The sequence below is a fragment of the Stegodyphus dumicola genome, chromosome 12 (assembly GCF_044657685.1).
Source record: "Stegodyphus dumicola isolate Sdum_Otavi_A_Nest chromosome 12, ASM4465768v1".
In the NCBI taxonomy this organism is placed as follows: Eukaryota; Metazoa; Arthropoda; class Arachnida; order Araneae; family Eresidae; genus Stegodyphus; species Stegodyphus dumicola.
Window position 1 is genome coordinate 102,235,223 of NC_140779.1, and position 16,990 is coordinate 102,252,212.

A 16,990-nucleotide genomic window follows, 5' to 3' on the forward strand; every position below is an offset into this window, starting at 1 on the left:
AAAGAAAGGAGGGAGGAAATGAGCTTCTAGCAATGCAAATAGAGGCGCATGGGGCAAAAGGAAAGGTTGAGAACAAGTGCTGTATAGAAATAGTATGCACTGCGTATTTTCCCCTTCCGGTTTTTAAGCGGTAAAATTAGTAGGCAAAGGGAGAGGGAATACGCGAGTAAATACGGTATACCGTATTATAAAAATATTCGCCGATCTTTGAATAAGAGACAATTAAAATATTTTACTGAATTACAGCACAGATAAATATAAAATTTCTTACAACATACTCAAAATGAAGATAAACCTCGGAAGAATAGGTGTCGGCGGAACAAGAAAAGAACTCCACCCTTCAGCGAAGCGTTCGAGTGGCTTCAAGAGGGTGGATCCCCGAACGTTAACCTTTTCGGGTCGCCTGCGCCTACGACAGTAGAATGAGAAAATATTTTCTTAGTGAAGCAAATAACATATTTGTCATATAAGGAAATATGATGAGAATTTCTTCTGATTCTATCACTATATGGCAGTCAAAGCACATTTCAGTCAAATTATAATTCATGAGTCGGCTTAAAGTCAATATCTATCAAAAGTAACTGACAACTAAACCAAGATGAATCATTCTTCAAGAAAACAATTTGGAGTAAAATAATTGTCAAGTAGAATGAATTACACAGAAATTCCACTGCCTGATTAAATAATTTTTCAGTCTATTCCTCACAGATTCAACAAAGAATATTTTTTCTACAATTTTGATCTAACAGAAAACTAATATCAATTCGTATCTGAAGAGATTTAGACTAGCTCATGCAGACTTCTATTGACTGAAGCTTCCGAAGAATGCAAAATGTTGAACATTTGTTGTTGTTCTACAGTTCAAAGCTTAGCGGAAGGAAAACAAGAATTCATTTTTCAGTTAAATGCTTTAAACATTACGTTTCCTTTCCGCGTTTTTGCTCAAGATAAAATGGCATTCTGTTCTTTCTGTATATTTATTTCTTACGTTTCATCTGTGAATTTGTAACCTTACTTTATTTCATGTTGTTTTGTAGTTTTTTTACTCGTACTTAACTTTATAAGCTTTGTGTAATACTATGTGGTGCACAAGGAGTTAAAATACTTTTAAAATAAAAATAATAAATTAAAAAACCATACAGAGATTTACCAATATCAATAATGAATAAAAAGTAATTGAAAAACTAGACTCGTAGCTAAACAAAACAATAATGAAAAAAAAATATATATATACTGTCTGTGCGGCATGAGGACATTCAAAATATGCTGCGAGCGAAAGGCCTTTCGAGAGATTAGTGATAGCGGAACGGATGTAAGAGACCCTCGGACCTGTCTTCTGGGGTGCTTTGCTTCATTGGGGCAGAACTGAGCAAAGTCGGACTGTCACCTGTATGGTGCTTAAGGCTGTAGCCAATAAAAGACGCAGTCTAGTGCTCCTTGCCATGATAATAATTCCTGGACTTAACCTGATTCAGACAAGTGATATTAGTAATAACAACAACAACACGTCCAGCGACATTCATGGTCAGCCATTGGTTGGCCCAAAGATATGCAAAGAGTTATAGTGTTGGAAATGTCAACTGAACCACATATGACGAAGTTTTTTCGGAACTTTATAGGATTTCTGATTCTATATGTTTTGTATTATGAATAAGGGATATAGGATGTCTAACGCAAAGCAATGTATATATTGGAATGTCTATTTCATGTACTGAAAATTATGCAATAAGTACCCAAATAACATGTAATGTAAGTAACCTGTAAGACTATTATGTTTGTAAATATTTGTATCTAAAAATTAATCAGAATGTATCTGCATGTATCTGTATACAACTGCAAGTATATGTAACCTAAGGTTAAGCAGTGTAGGTAAAATTAAGTAATATGTGAAGCAGGCGTGCCTGACTATGTATGTATATAAAAATAATGTAACGTAAGGCACATGTAATATTGGCATATGTAACTGTACATGCAAACTGTATTTATATGCAATCTACAAGTAATGTAGGTATATTTATTGAAATGTACAGCTAAAAACTGTAACTGTACACAAAAGTAATTCAACGCAATGTAAGATTAATGTAATTCAGGTAATGCATATGCATTGTATGCCGGAAATGAGAGACAAAGTCAGTATGTAACTCTGTAAATCACGTTATCCATAGAATATGTTAACCAGCAAACAAGAATGTAATACTAAATATTAACAGCCCTTGTATGGCAATGTAATTGCTCTTTTGAAAGACTCAAGGTTCAACTCTAGATATTGGTGGACGTGGCGCTACCACCAATTAACCGACGGTAAAGGGGTGGTGCCCACGTTCCCCGTAGCATGTTATTAGAATCAAAACATGATAGTCATTAAGATTTTGAAACCATTTGCTTTAATCAAAAGAAGATTTGAATTTATCAGATAAAAGAAAAATTGCGCGTGTAGATGAAAAATTTTGATGGATGCAAAGCTAAAACATTTTCCAGTGTAGCTACCAGCGTGTTTTATGCGGATGAGCGACGATGAACTTAACAACACTGGTTTTTGAAATAAAAGATTTCTTATCAGATATTAGCACTGAGCAAGACGAATTACATAATTTCCAAAATCTTCAAAGGCGACTTGTAAACACAGTGAGAAAAGTGCATTGGCGATAAGATAAAATTCATTTTTGAGCCCATCGAACCGTTTATGAGAGAAATTTTTCTTTCCAAGTTACGTGAAATGCATTTTTATACTGCGGGACGTATGCGTCTGAAAATGCTCTTGAAACGTTTCTTTTGTTTTTTCTCCTCTACCCCCCACCAAGTGAAACTATCGTTAGTGTAATTTTACGTGGGAAACATAAAAAGGATATGTTTATGTTCAACAGACTGTAGAATCATGTTAGGTGTTCAGAATATTTAATGCCGGAGAAAGATGGATATCTATCACATGGACACTCATGTTTTATGAAATGATTTACAAAATTGTGATTAATAGCTGACATGTTGCTACCAACATAAATTACAGAAAAAATATTCATCGTTCTGATCTTTCTTCTGATAGGAATTAAAAGACGCATGGGCACATATTATTCAATAAATGATTTCGATTGCATATTTATTAGCATTGTTGAAAACTTAATACGCCTTATCTTTGAAGTTCAGAAAATCAATAAAATATAATTGGGATACAACAAAACGCTCGTGACCATCCCAAAGCTCAAACCAACTACTCAGCAACAATAATAATAAAAAAAGAATTATATCTCTTAAAACATGATGGCATTATTGTGCCTTATAACTCAATTATTGTGGCTTATAATTCAACTGATAGATGACATAATACATGAGCAATGGCATATATACATGCTGTATTCGGTGCACATACAGTAAAACCTTGCCGAACGTGGGCTTCGAGGAAAGCGATTCCGCTGATACGCATAATTTTAATTGTTTCCATTTAATTTGTCAAAGCTGGAATTTCATTTATACGCGGTTCAACGTTCATTCATCAACACTGAAATAAAATCAACACAAAAAATAAAACTCTAATTTTAATTTGTAACGGTCCCTTTATAAGGTATTTCTCCCACTTCCCTAGCGTGCCTTCGTGGTGTAGTGGTTCTGCACACTGAGCCGGTATTTCAGAGGTCCGTGGTTCGATTACCGGCGAAGACGGTTGCATATTTTTCATCTTTTCTGCTTCCAATTAACCTAATGACTCTACACCTTAAATATCTTTTTTAATTTTATTTCCCACCTTTTATCCTAAAAATAGTAATACGCTTATAATAAATCTCTCTAAACTTGACTAATTTCAAAATTAAACCTTGTCGTATGAGTCTTATACAACGTTCGTGGTGCATGTATTTAAGTAACGCAAAGTCTTTCAACCAGAAGTAATCATGTTACAAAAAGTAATCAATAGTAATAAATTGGAAATATAATTTCGATATCATTCATATTATAATGTTCACATTTCTTCTCAGCTTCTCCATCCTGCTAGTATCTGCTTCTCTTTCTTTAAATATATTATAAAAATGCGCAAAGTGCATATTTCTGTGTCAAGAATAAAAATGTGTTAAGCCACTTTGACCACATATTTACGCACCAAACTACATTGTGTTTTGCGTTATCCACATCAAAAGTCTTATTTACTTGCATACATATAAATCAGCTTAAAATCACATAGCTACTTTTTTCCGTCAAGCGAAAAAATAAATATGAAAAATGGTGTCATTCTGACAGAACAGTGCTAACCATGTAGCATTTTTAATATCAGTCGTAACAAACTAGTCATTTTGTACACTTAAGCAGCTCCCTAGTGTATGTATCTATCTCGAAAGGCCGACTGAATACATTTATAATCCCTTAAAATATCGTTCTGAACCTATAAAGCAATGCTATTAAATTAATTGTCAATTATATCTACAAGATCTGGGAATATCTATAGGATTCTCTTTTATCTAAAAGCTAAATGGAAATGTGATTAAAAAGTTTAACATAATCTTTTTATTTAACTCTTTAAATGAGCAGAAAGCACTACTTGTGCTACAGATGAACTTCCGATGCTTGCGGGTATTTAAAGTAACATAAGATTAAATTAATTTAATTCTATATAACCTTGTCTGAGAATATATATACAATAGACTACTTAAGCTGGCTCAATGAATTAACAGCGAATATTTTAAACGCCGGTTAGCAAGATGCTAAAGCCGGAATAACTAGCAGAGTTGGCACAGTACGCAAGGCAAGGCCGCCAGAAACTCTGATTCTAGAACATTCACTCAAACTCTCGGATCAAATACACATCTAATTTGCATTCTAGTGAAAACTACGGAAAGAAGAAGTTAAAGTAAAGGTTCAAATCATAACTAGTTAATGAACATAATATCTTGCATAGTTACAAAATGAAGGCCATTTTCTGAGACATATCCTTAATGTGACGCTACAACTGAAATGTGAAACTGTTCCGCACGAGCTGGAGTGTATAACCCTCTTAACCTAAGCAAAGATTTTAGATTTATTCCTCTACAAATACAATATTTTAATAACCATGTTTCTCTCAAGCATTTTTTATCAGGCATTATATGTACAGTATTCAATTTAATTAAAATTTATATTTCATAATATATTTTCAATTTGATGTCATTAAATACGATTTATTGGTATTAGATAAAACAATTAATTAGTGTTAGAACTATTAGCAAATATAAAAACTCACATTCGCAGCTGAATTTGGAAATAAATTGAATCCTCTTCGTTGCTGTGCTGAATGTTCCCCAAAAGCCTACAAATAAAATAATAATAACAAAAAATTAAATGTATTGATCATAGTTCAAAACTGTATAAAACACAAGAAAAGAAATAACATGTTTAGAATATTAAAAAACTGATTATAATTCACTTAAAAACTTAGTGGCAGAAAAATTCCACTCTTGTAAGGAAAATAAAATAATTCTGAATAAATAATTGTCTTACTTAGCCACAGAAATCTCAATAAAGCTTTTTCATAATACGTTTCATATTTGATTTTAACATTTATATTTCTAGGAAAACATTACAACCAGTAAACTTACTGTTTCAAAATAGAGGTATTCAGCAAATAGACTTGAAAAAACGGTATTAAAGTAATTTTCCACAGGATTTTACAGTGGCACGTACAATAACTTCAATAACACGTACAATAACAAAATATATAATAAAAGAACGTTGTTTTGCAGCTCTACGTATACTACGTTTCAAAGTTCTTTATTGCTATTCTAGTATTGCCATTCCAGCTTTGAAGATATTTGTTGTTGCTATTAAGTAAATAGGCATTATCATTTGGGAACAATAAGAAGATTTTTATTGAAAGCATGAAAGCTACTTATTACATTATTATTGTTATTGCAAGCATGAATGGTTTTTACCTATGTAAAGCAATAATTTAATTTCGTACAGCAGTCAGGATTTAAAAAGATCAAATCAATCACGTTATTTTTCAACATTTAAAAGGAGTTAAAATTAAATTTGAAGAAAAGTAACAATGTATTAAAACAGAAAGGTATGAGCTTGCTGTTTTCTATTTAAATTTCAATCTTTGTTAAATACGTTGACTTGCTCTCTATTTAAGCTTCAGCCCTACTAATAATCATCTGAAACAGCCCAATATTTTATATAGCATATTCATAATAAAAGAAATTCATTGCTTTAAATTAAATGACTGAATTTAATGTAAAATTTAAAAAAACTAAAAGGTTTCATATTTTAATGGTCGCCCAAAAAGGCTTTGTTAATGTTTTTTATGCTCTCTGAACTCACAGTCTACCAGTGTGCTTTTGTACTCACACCTGCTGATACTTTTTTTTCCTCAGCGTTGTTATTAAGCATCGCTTTCTTCGCACTTACCACATACAATTCAAATGAAAGATGAAAAATATTTTTAAAGCAACATAGCAGCATATGTATAGAATTTCCGATGCAATTTTACGTGTTGCCTTGCATTTTCAATTTTTTTTTTCAGTTCATTATATCAATGCTCAGCTTTCACAATAATATGGCTTACAAAGCATTTTTTTAGTCCATAGCGCAGAAGGGCTATTAATTTCGAAAAGGCATTTTGCGTCGAATTATTAGAAAAAGCTGTATCACTTTTCAAATTTTTGCAACCAAATAATATTATCTCCCTGTATTATACTTAAAGAAATTAAATAATGAAGAATCTGCATGAATGTTTGAACGTTTTTCGCATAGTGAAAAAACAACGGTACCTAGAGTCATCAAATTTTGAATAACATAGTCCTCCACCCAAACACTGGCATCTGGAAGTTCAAAATTTGAATCTCGAATTTGTTTTATTGTCAATTTCATATTTTGTAAAACTTTAACGAAATTTTTGATTAAAAAACTAAACACTTTCACATCTTTAGGTTTGTTAATCAGAAATTCAAGTTAAAAAAATGAAATAAATAATAAAACAAATTCGCAATTTAAAATTCGGACTTCTAGATTCCCACGTTCTGGTGGAGGAATACGCTATTCAAAATTGGATGGCTATAGGCACTATGATTTTCCCACAATGCGAGGAAATTACATACGTACTTACATGCAGATTATTTATTATTTAATTTCTTTAAAAATAATGCAGGTCGATAATATTTGATGCGCCATTTAAACCGACGCGAAATCCCATTTCGGGACTAATAACCCCTTTTGGGCTAAACATGAAATTTGTACGCGAGAGAGTGGTGTAGTATCAGGGTGCCTGGGTCAAAGGACCATACTCGAAATAAGTATTAACAAATAAGTTAAAAATCTATTAGTCGAATAAATAAGTTAATTCGAACAAATAAGTTAATTCGAATTACGATACACAAATAACTGTAATGGGATACAAATATGTACATTTTTACATAGTTTATTTATTTATTATTTATTTTATTTATTTATTATTATTATTTTAAAAATTAAGGTAAAAAGTAGAAATTATGGTAACTAAATTAGAATAAAATAGGGCGTACAAAGATCCGAGAAAATGCCGACTGGGAAAGCTAGAAACCTATCGAGCTAGTGGTAACACTGTCAAAGAAATAATAAATATACACGCAATATAATACACAAGTGAAAGACCGCGGGTGTGCAAATATTAGAAAACTAACAAGAAACATAAAATGGGAGCACATAACACATATTGCAAGTAGAAATACAAATAAACACACAGTACACCTATAATTTTGCCAGTAATATTACTAAGAATGGCCACAGGCCGCTTGCTGTTACATACAATATTGACATTATAACCATAAATTTTAATAGACCATAAATTTTAATATAGTTCTTAATTAATTTCTGATCACTGTAGAATTTTCTAGCAAGACGGCAGTAAAATGTTCTCAATAACTTAATTTTCAGCTCTGTATGAAGCTTATGGTTCCGCACATACTATGATACGTCTGAGATCTGTCTCAAAACAACGTTTTGAGCAGTTTGTAACTTTTTTCTTAGTGATTTATAAGAATAACTTGCTTGCGAAAAGTTATCCGACACTGTAAAGTCAATAGGTCTACAGGAGTAAGGCAGTTTTTTCACTTTTTATAGAGAAGATCGATGGAAAATGGTACGCATAAGAAAACTGATTTTATGTTTTCTTTCTTATCAATTAAACCGGAAGTTCAAATGAAAAGTTGCAGAATTACTTTGCAGATCACCAGACAGTGATTTCTTTGCAGATCACCAGAGCAGCAGATTTTATTACAGGAATGCCAAGAAGAACCTTGTAATTCCATTAGATATTTGGAACATTTAAAACAGGCTATTTTCACTTTTAATTCTTAAATTTTTTCATATCGGAGAGATAATAAACATTCCTATTCTCGTCTTTTAATTGTGGGCATCTAAAAAATACTATATTAACGCCTTCATCGATTAAATAATATATTAGTTTTCAGAGACTATTTTTTTCAATGCATAATAACGCATTGATTGAAATCTATCTTTAGGTCTTCTACCTGTACGCGAATGTATCACCTATTTAAGTCTTTAATCATTCTTTTCCTTAATTTGTTTATATTAATAAGAAGCCATCGTTTCCGAAGATTACAATACATACAATCAAAGTTTTGGGGATTTTCTTTGGATAAAGAGTTTAGATCAACAAATAACAATAACTTTGGCAACCAAAGTTACGATAATGTTAATTATTGTTGAATTACATTTGTTTATTTTCAAAGTTTGTCACACAAAACTTTTTAATTTTTATTCGGTCCCTGCTCTCATAAACGATGCGAGGACTGGTAGATTCTAATCAAAAAGTTACCTCGCAACCTTACCGGTGAAAGGGCGCCGGAAAGAAAGCGAGAATAAAACAAAAGGGGGTCTGCATTGTTCCTCAAGACAAGAGACAGAGGGGAATCGAGGAGGAAACTGTTCGAATGACCCCATTTCTTGAAGATGGAGATCTCCAAGAACCGGTCGACTCCCCAAACTTGTTTCAATACTTCGATATCCTCCCGTTGTTGATCGCCACCCTCTTTGCACAGAATCGAGTTTTTAAACTTTCCTTTTTCTCCGCATGCTGTACGTGTAGCTCGAATTGGAAGAATTTCTATTGTAGAGAAGCAGTTCAAGCAAGAGATTAAATATTTGATGAGAAATCACTAAGAGAACGTTCTCAATTCAAATGCTCCTACATCTTGACAATATTCATTGAAGTTTAACTGAAAATTTTTGAAATTACTTCAATGGGTATTCTATATTGCATAATATCATGTACATTATGCAGAAGCATTATATTATGCAGTTGATTGAGCATATGTTCTGAGCAGTTTACTGAGCACAAACTCATTTACCATGAGTTGCATATCATTAGGAATTTACCATGAGTTGCATATTTTAGCATCTTGCCCAAATAGTAAATTTACAGGTTTTACATTTTTAAGATTTTTTTTAATGCCTTACAGTATTTCAAAAAAGGCGTTTGCATATTTCTGAGTTGTATTTAAGAGAAATGTACAAAAATGCAATTTTTTTCCTCCAAAGATTTTATCCATCTTTGAAAGTGATCTTGAAAAAGGTTACTGCAGATTTGTGGTTTTAGCGTGGAATGAGATATATATTCGCTTTATTTTAAGTTTAATAGTAAACCAAATACCTTAAGAGTTATCATTTTGTGTTCTAGCCTTTCGATGTGATTTCCTGCAAAGACAGTTCGATGGTAACAGAAACCGAAGATACGTTCGGAAAATTATATTGAAAACTAGAAACAATCCCTTCTTCCCTTCCAAAGCATGTAATAACCGCCAGGTACTCTAAAGAGAATATGACGAAATTAACTCATACGACACAAGAAAATTGCTCAGGGAAGGCACACAGACATTTTCATTAAAATAAAAGTGAATTGAAGAAATATTCTGACTGGATAAGCGTCAATAAATATTGGAAATTTTCAGATTCGTATAGCTAGAAGGGAGGGGAACTAAAAATTTCTTTATCTTAGTCCTAAAGTTCAAAGAAGCTCCATTTCAAAATTTCTAAATGTCTCCGAATTTCCCATATTCCAATAACTGTTATCTGCAATAATAGCAACTAGCTAGGAATAATTATTTACACAAATTTCCTACACTATATAACTTAAAGAACCTATTTTTTATATATAAATGCAAAATAATCAGATGTTTACACAAATTTAAAACAAAATTATATAAATATGCACAAACTGTACCCTAATTTTTTGCACTATCTCTTCTTCAAGACTTACAGGTCCCTCGTAATGAAAGAATTGAGAAGAGTAAAAATGCTATTTTCATCATATGATAAGTCACTACTGCACATTAGTTAAAGGGAAGCAATTTCTGGACAGAACAGTCATACTACAAATCAGTCTATTTACAAGACAACCTGAACTCAGGAGAAAATATTTTATGATGCTTCGTATTCATAGAATCGTACCTGATTTCCTTACCCTGAATTCGACATCTCTCACTTTTGTATTATACTGAATACTCATTTTGTCAGTTACTATATAAAATCTTCTTTCTGGAAAACGAATAAAATTGCGGTTTCAGTTTTGTAAGGGATATTTAGGAAAAGGAAATACAATGGTTGTTAGGAAAAGGAAATACAATGGTGTGGATTATAGGATGAAGGTATTTTCTGACAGCACATATACAGTATCATCGTAAATGCATTTCTGTGTGCTAGCAGAAACAAGATACGTTCTGGTGCCATTTTCGTTGGCACCGGAATAAAGTAAGTATAGATGATTCAAGATGCCAAATTACTTTCTACCACTTAGTTTGACTGAGGGTACAGAGGAGGTTTCGGAGATTTTTCATTGCTGCTGACTTGGAAAGTTCTTTGAAAGCAGCAATAAAGAATCTCCATTCCATATAAACGAATTAAACGCAGTATGAGCTGTCTGAAAATATTTCCTTTTTCGGCATCCCAGCGGAGGTGGAGAATTCTAACTTGCAAATACTATTTTAAGCCTTCATGAAAATTAACTTTTACAACATTCTTTTTCAATTAGATTTTTCGTTGGACTAGATTTAGGTTTAGATTTTTCGTTCGATTTCCATTACCAGCTTCAGGCCTACATCATCAATTTGAGCTTTACCTGGACACTTTCCCCCTCTGACTCAAGGGTTTTTATACAATGTTATGGAAATGGTAGTATTTTGCCAATAGGAAGTTCCCATTTAAAATTTTATTCAGCTTGGGACGAACGTTTTTCTTTTATAATCACTAACTTTAACTGAACGCGCAACGATATTTCTTTGTACTTTATAATGTCCAATACCCATCTTACACTTCCATTTCGAGTATTTTTTAGGAGATCTTAAAATTTCGTTTCCTCAGTTCTATTTTCTTCTTTTTTTCCACATGTTCACTTCATTTGATTGTTTTTACACTTCCAGATCTTGAATTTAATAAACGCCACCAGGTTTTTAATCCTGCTTCTTGATGTAAAGTGACAATTTCACAAGAAACATTCAAAACAGTACTTGAGAGAATTTCCTCGGAAGCTTTACGTGTTGCCTCTATTCTTGAAATTATTTTGCTTCTGTATAGCATCCCTAAAACACTACAGCCAGACAGTTCCATAAAATTTTATAAACCTATCATGTTTTCGCATCGGAAGGCAAATTTGAAGTTCTTTTCCAGTAATGCAATGAGATTTTGGGATAGTTCCACTGGTCTTTACTTTCACGGTTTAAGCTGCACCGCTTATAGTCTGGATTTTAATATGATTTCCTTTCCACCGCAGTTTCAAAGCATTCATTACAGCTTTGGAAGCTTTTGTGTTTATTTGGGAAAAATACGTGATTTATAGCTTTCCCATAGTGAGAAGTATCTATCTGACATGGTTTGATAGCATAATTCCATTGTTTTCCAGTGTTACCGTCCCGAATTGCGTCTTGCACACTTTGTAAGTCATTTCTTTACAGCAAGGTGATATTTTAATTAAATAATGAAACAAGAAGATGAACCAAAAATTTGAGGCACTACAGATAAATTAAAAGGATGTTTTATGACGCATATAATCTATCACAGTAATTATGATGTAATTTTCTGTAATTCAAGAATGCTACTATTTTAGTTTTTGATAAACTGTACAATTCAGTTATGTAACGCATACCTAAGAATTTAAACAATCATTTGATTTAAATTAATAATAAATGAAATTGTTGCCACTCTTACCACCATTAGTATGGTTATGCACATTTTAACTCTTTTAAAAAGTAACCTAGTTTGTATTAGCATCATAACTATTATTCATTTATTTAAAAAGATATAAATCTAGAAGTGAACAAAATCAGTTTATATAGATTATTTTAAATCTTTCTTCATAAAAAATTTATAAAACATGCTGAAACCTTATTAAAACTGAGTTGAATACTAAAAATAAAATAAAATAAAATTAAATTAAAAAACCATCCTTTATTAAAATTTATTCCCTAATTTTAATTGCAGTTTGGATACTTGGATACTAAAATTATTCTAGATTGAGCATTGAAAGTTTTAAAGCTATAATTATTATTTGAAAAATTAGTTATAAAATATAGAAAATTTGGTTTAAAATTAAAAGTAGCTCCAACTGTCATGTGATATGGTAATCTGTGACATGGACACAGTAACATTTGTCTAGGTTAGTAATTACATCATATCAATTTTCCTTTTAAAACTGGTAGGTTTTTTTGGGGGGGGGAAGTAACCATAGAAAGACTGGGAAAAAGTTAATATAGAAAGCCATCGACTTTTAAAAAGTATACGCTTTTTACAGTATTTTGGAGAAAAAGAATTACTCTAAAAAATTCGCTTTGTAACTCATAATTAATGTACAACTTCATAATTAATGTACAGCCAAAGTATGGCTTACTATGATTTTGAATCTTCAAATATTTCATCAGATTCGGGTAAAATAATGTAATTATAATAAAAAAACTTTGTCAGTAGCAGATCATCTATCCTCACTTTCATACATATAATTTTGCTATAAATAAACAGAAATTAACGACTACCAGTTTCCCATTTAATACCTGTATTTTTTACTTTAATCTGTATAAAATCTATATTAAAAGTTCACAATTTAAAAAAAATTAAAGTACAATAGATGCCACTTAATGTGATCTCATTTGTCCACGACTGGTTTGATAACATTTACAAAATTATGATATTAAACGATGAGAAAATAATGCCCTTCAAAATAGCAATGGAATTTAACCAGAAACTTATAATGGATACTTTTCCAGCATTTTAACTAGGAAAAGGCAAAAATTTATTTATGAGCTGTTCATAATGTTTTTAATGCAAAAGTTCATTCATGAACTGCTCTTAGCGTTTCTAGAAATTATTTGACCAACTCTGTACCTCTAGCCTTAAAATGCTTTAAAGCAACCCTTGTTGAAAGAGAAGGTGCCATGGCAAACTTAAAAATCAGGCAAAAAAAGAAACTTTAATAGATGTTTTTATGGATTTTTGTCAACAAACTCTTTGGTGACTTAATCCTTTACTTGGCAACATTCTGTCACTTGCCGATTTTTATAATTTATTTTAACCTTATATGGGGACTTTACTTCAGTTTTAAAAATTTCATTCTATAATATTCTGATCATATTAACCGCACTGTTGATCACAATAAGCGATATATTTCCCGTGTTTTCGCATACAAAAAGGTGAGACTTGTGCAATTCGATAACAATATCCGAATGACAACATTAACTGCAATTACATTAAGCGGCGTCTACTGTATTGAAAGTGGTATTGACCACAACTTAGACAAGTTCCAGTCTTCTTTTATTTAAAAGAGGAAATGTCCATACCTCTTTCTTCCAATAAGAGACGCCTAGCAAGAAAAAATAAAGAAAAATTACCTAAAACTTACAGTAATTTCCACATAAAGTTTGAAATGACATGAGGAAGCGTATTCGTGTTAGAGGAAATAAATTAAAACGAGGAAGAGTATAGAACTTAGCCAATACCTCAAGGTTGGCAAAGAAAAAAAGTTCTGCTACTTGACTCTTGTAGTAATATGGCGATTGAGTGGAGAACTGGTTTAGGGATAGTTTTTGGTAACGAAGCCTCTTATATCCTTGATCTAAAATAAGTTCGGTGCTTTAAATTTGAAAATTTTCCTCCATGATCTAGAAAAATCATTTACCAAATCCTGGGCCTGTTAAAAATAATGAAATTTGTCTATCTTGAGGAAGAACAGACATATACCCATTTCAAATCCATGCATTTTTTTAGATAGCTTTATTTATGATATATTGTTCTTTTCTCACATATCGTCAAACAGAAATTAAGTAGAACAATGAGCGAACTCATCGGCATTTCTAACACAATGCTATAAAGCACCATCAATGCGGAAGAAGTCAATTCGATTATTACTACTGATAAGATTTTATTGAAGCTTTGCTAAATAAATAATTAATGTTTCAGAAAAGAATCACAGACGTGCATTATGGATTAAGATTCCATGTTGGAAAGCCAGTAATTATTTTCCACTGAAAGAGACTGGAAGGCAAAATCGAGCTTGTTGTTGGTTTATCCAATAGCAAGCTGGTTCGATTTTGATGTTAACCACTTCAAAAGTCAGAGTCTGTATAACGTTGCTCACATTATTTTAAGACTCAGAACTAAATTCCTTGGTGGAATGGTAATTAACCCAGATAGCACAAAATCTTAACCTTTGTAGAATTACCTTGATCGAAAGCTTATTCCAGGCATATTTACATGTGTTGTTCAATTATGGTTTAGCTTCAGAATGTTGGTAAACATTTTCTAGGAAAAACAAACCTATAGATATACTCCATATTACTAAAGAAAATTCACCAGTTTACAGGCTTTCTGAACACTTCTGAACGACAGAACATTTAGAGCATTTATTTACGCAATAAAAATTAAAAATGAGGGAACAGAAGATGATGAAAAGTTGATGCACAAATGACATAATTCTTTATTTTTGGCATAACGTCATTAAAGTATACGTAGTTAAATTGGCGCAAGAGACATTCATGCTATTCTGTAATTACCAGCATAACTTTTACATATTTGCGATATGAAGCAAAACCAGTAGAAGACATGTTAGCATTACAGAAGCAAGTGCAAAATGAACGAAGATTATACTAGTGATATTAGTAGTGAATTGCTTAATTTGTCATTAGAAAAGCATAATATCGCTTTACTATTATTTGGTTAACTGAAAATTATGGTTAAATTATAACTGAAGATTTTGTTTTCAGTCTTGCCATTATATACTACACGTGTCATTTGCGTTATATAAGAACCATAAGTCAGTACTTAATTTCCAAATGATGGATTTCAGAAGGATTTATCATGAGCAATATTTTTTTTAGAACAGAAAAGGGAAATAACCAAATTCACATAAAACTTCTCTGCGCCCATTTCCAAATAGAATATCTACGTTCAGGATTTCACTTTTTTCTTATTTCTTGGCAATCTTATTTCCAGTCACTCAGCTTCGTACGTATCCAATTCTTTAAAAGAAAGTAGTTCGTTGTATCACATTTAATTATCGAAATTCATGGCAAGACTATATAAACATTCGGGAATTATTATAGGAAGGCTTATTTATATTATTTCGTGGTCAAAAATGAATGTTAAATAGGCGAAAAAGAGATTTTTTTTTTAAATGTCAACACACCATTTTATTAGAAAACAGCTGTTATTGAAGAAAATTAATGAAATAGGCATACAGAATTAGGTAAAAGTTTTAAATTCTTGTTAGAGTATTCAAACAAAATATAATTACTTCAGGTATTAGTTAGGTCAGGTTCAAGTACAGCGGACACTGAGCACTTAACCACAGGTAATGTGGGTAGAATCCAATTGCACTACAAGGACCAGTCGAGTAACTTGAAAAATGTTTTGCAGTTGGTGCTTTTCGCACTCTCAAACATTTAAAATATAGTTATAAATATAGTTATAAATATAGTCATTTTAAAATATATTTAAATATAGTTATAAATATAGTCATTTAATTTAAATAGTTAGTACCTTTCGCATTTACAATAATTTAGAACTGGTGCATTTCGTGCTTATAAAAATTCACACTTACAAATCTTCGATTATGCATGTGTAATTTGAAAAAAATATTATTTTTTACAAAATATTTGTACTTAATATCCATTATTTATGAGTTCATTATGCAGAGATTGTTACTGTAATATATTTTGTGTAAAATTACTAAATGCAAACTTCTTTTATGCTACGTAAATTACTTTTTTTTTTTACTTCAGTTTTTTTTCTTTTTGTAGTTCTTTATCCGAAGATTATTCTTGTGACAATTCGTTTGCTAAAATTTCATTTATGCATGTGAAGTTCGTTAGTAATGTAAAGTTACTCTATGCAACCTTCCTTTATGCAAAATTCTTCATACAATATTTTTTTTATGCAAGATATAAATTTCTTATTATGTCACTTATTGTTTAATGATACAGAATCATTAGTCCGTTGACTTTTCTTGAGAATATATGATATAGCTGTTTGTTTACTTTTGATACATATCTTTCTCTCCACTACCTGACAGGGGAGCTACTCATTTATTCTCTCTTCTCGGCTTGACAGTTGCCACTTTTTTTCTTAATTGTTTGGTTTTCATTGCATATTTTATATACTCGTAGCTAGCGGTTTCTGGGAGTTTATGTGACATTCACTTGTTAGCCAGCAGTTGCTGAAGAAGTAAGATGTCAAACATACATAACAAACGTCCTCCAGCAGTATTATGGATCAAATCCTTGAACTCTAAAGACTACTTATCCGATTCAGTTCTTACTAATGAAGCAACCTAGCAGCACTGACTTTACTGTGAATTTTTCTCATGTGTATTGCAAATGGACGTGGGAAAAATCACAGTACACAAAGAATTCTAAAAGAAAGCTTGCATCCTCATAAGACAAGGCAGAACTCGAGTGCTTTGCCGTAATAAATCACCTTTGTAATTTACCAAAAACATTTCTAGTAAAGGAACAAATTTAATTTAAAGAAATGCGCTTTGATTACATTTTGAAAT

General features: G+C 31.6%; 1 protein-coding gene across 2 annotated transcripts in view; it reads right to left on the reverse strand.

Annotated features, from left to right (window-relative positions):
- Positions 1–16,990, reverse strand: part of LOC118185934 (uncharacterized) — a 166,755-nt gene that overhangs the window by 98,249 nt on the left and 51,516 nt on the right. For both annotated transcript variants that reach the window (XM_035355906.2, XM_035355908.2), the window contains exon 2: positions 5,201–5,266. The gene's annotated coding sequence lies outside the window, so the exon portion shown is untranslated. The remainder of the gene's footprint in view (positions 1–5,200; positions 5,267–16,990) is intronic.